The sequence below is a fragment of the Macrobrachium nipponense genome, chromosome 5, assembly GCF_015104395.2.
Source record: "Macrobrachium nipponense isolate FS-2020 chromosome 5, ASM1510439v2, whole genome shotgun sequence".
NCBI lineage: Eukaryota > Metazoa > Arthropoda > Malacostraca > Decapoda > Palaemonidae > Macrobrachium > Macrobrachium nipponense.
The window spans coordinates 31,088,137-31,090,772 of record NC_061107.1 but is presented as its reverse complement, the minus strand read 5'-3'; the positions used below and the strand labels follow the sequence as shown (position 1 = coordinate 31,090,772).

At 28.7% G+C, this 2,636-nt stretch overlaps 1 long non-coding RNA gene across 1 annotated transcript in view; it reads left to right on the top strand.

Annotated features, from left to right (window-relative positions):
* Positions 1 to 2,328, top strand: part of LOC135215276 (uncharacterized) — a 17,850-nt gene extending 15,522 nt beyond the window's left edge. Inside the window, exon 5 of the long non-coding RNA XR_010314636.1 lies at positions 902 to 2,328. This is a non-coding gene — a long non-coding RNA (uncharacterized LOC135215276). The remainder of the gene's footprint in view (positions 1 to 901) is intronic.
* Positions 2,329 to 2,636: the final 308 nt, after the last annotated feature.

The following is a 2,636-nucleotide window of genomic DNA, read 5'->3' as shown; positions in this document are numbered from 1 at the left end:
TATATTACTATATATATATTTATATATATATATAATATATATATATATATATATATATATATATATATATATATATATATATATATATATATATATATATATCTATATATATATATATATATATAATATATATATATATCTATATATATATATTATATATATATATATATATATATATATATATATATATATAATATATATATATATATATATCTATATCTATCTATATCTATGTAATATATGCATATTTATATATATATATATATTGTATATGTATGTGGATATATATATATATATATTTATATATATATATAATATATAATATATATATATATATAATATTATATATATAATTATATTTTGCTGGACTGACCTCGCTATGAGAGAGAGAACTTATCTAAAATGAGTTTTGGATACAACAACTGAAAATGTCAACAAATGCCCTGTCCCTTCTAGAGAGAGTGTTTGGTCCAGTTTTGACCTAATTATTGATTTTTAGGTACCCTGTAGGTTCACAAGGTATTCTACTTTGAATTGGAGAAGACAAAGGTTACAATTTTTCTTGATCTTAAATAGGTAGAAGAAATAATATTGCCTTCAATATTCATGGTCCAACAAATTGCCTGCTGGAGGATGCAATTTCCACTAATTTTTTTTAATTGATACCTTACTTTTATCTTATTACCAGGTCTTGTTTTTCTGTTTGATTTTGATTATTCTCAATTGCTTTTGTGTCTTCTTTGGTGTTTGAAGGACTTAGAGCATTGTTGAGTATTTGGTCCTTTATTATTTTCAGATGGTGAATTTTGTAGGGGTTTGTATTGAAAAAAAACAAAAAATTTTTGTTGGATTTGTGTTTTACGTTACATGGTATGAAGTTAATTTTTTACAACTTTTTCAGCTTTTTGTATGCATAAGTGATGGAAGGTTTGAGATTTAACAAGAATTTAACATCGAAGATCGAGGACTTGATTACCATTGCAGATTTCCTCCATATTTATGAGTATTATCTTTATTTTTTTACATACTATATTTTTTCATAAGGTTGTTGTAAAGATGTCTAATGATCCATTTTTTCTTTGAATCTAAGTTAAGAAGTCTTCATAGAGACATGATAGGAATTTTGCTGGATTATGGAGTGGTTAGGTTAAAATACACTACGCAATAGCCATTTCTTGATCTTAGAATATTCATATATTATGCTATTTTCGTTTATATTTTTACTGTATTTTCTAATTATTTTAGTTTTACAACCCAAGAGATAAATGCAATCATATGTGTAGGGTACGTATGTACAATTTATGTGCTGGTATTGGTGATAGTTTATTTCGCTTACTGCACAGTATTTATGATTGGTACTGTATAAGTGCAAATTTCAATCTTATTATTATAAGTGTTATAGTAATAATGATGCAAGATGGGAGAGAATACACTTCAAGTGGTATGTTGCAGAGGAGTGTATTCTCCACTTTTCTCGGTTTGAGCTTTGTATCACAAACCCTTTCCTAACATCGGCAAAATGTTTGAAAATTGCTTTAAGTAAAGTTAACTATTCACAACAAGAAAATGGTGACAGGTGAGTGTCTGAAAGTACAAGTTAGTGAGAGGTACAGTGTTCCCCCATAGTCGCGGGGGATGAGTACCAGACATCCTCGCGAATAGCGCGAACCCATGAATAGTTAGAACTCCCCTCTAAACTTGCTTATATCTGCCTATCTTGAAATTTTAAATACCAGATGTATATACTTAAAGTAGAGGCACCAGTTTCCGGATAGCTAAGGATAAAAATGATCTACATTTTCATGGATTTTGCCTTGTAACTTTTTCTGGTTTCATTATATCTAAATTATAAGGATGTATATGGAAAGAGGAAGCCTTCAGCTTCCATTTACTGTCTCCAGAATGTGATTTCAGTGATTCTGAGCGAAGTTATTAAACCGGAAAAAATGTCCAGAAATTAAAAACCCCGAAAACCTAATTCCTGGACGCTGTAACCTTATTTCTGTCCAGGTCCTATTTTGGGGTCTTGTTTTTTTGGGTCTTGTAAGGGCAGCAGATGGCTCAAATTTACAGAGGTTGTGTGCTGTTATTCCTTTTACTCATAGAAAAAGTTTATTCACCATTTTTGTTTTCATTATGAAATGGTACTCAGAAATGGGGAAAATTTATAGAAATTTATAATAAACAAAAATGCTCTTTTTATATTTGTACAGATGGAATCTAATTTACTAATGACATAATAACCAATATTATGCATCATCCTGAAGAATATAAAAATACAATTACCACAGAAAAATACAAGGCTTTGCTATTAAATTCACTCTTACAGCCAGAATATTTTTGTGATGCTTATAAACAAAATTATAGTAATTTCAATGGAAATCTTATTTGTACAAATACTACAAAAAAAAAAAAAAAAAAAATACAAAATTTCTTTACTAAATACAACCTTGAACCATAGATTGTCTGTATGCTAAACCAAAGAAAAAATGTTTAATAATTATGGCCCGGGATACGCCAGCCTAAGCCAAGCCTAACTTCTCCAAAAATACACTCCGCACTCCTTCCTTTAACCTCACTTCAGATAACCTTCCTTCCTTGGTCCAATCGAAACTTCTCTGATAATGTTGTCATTT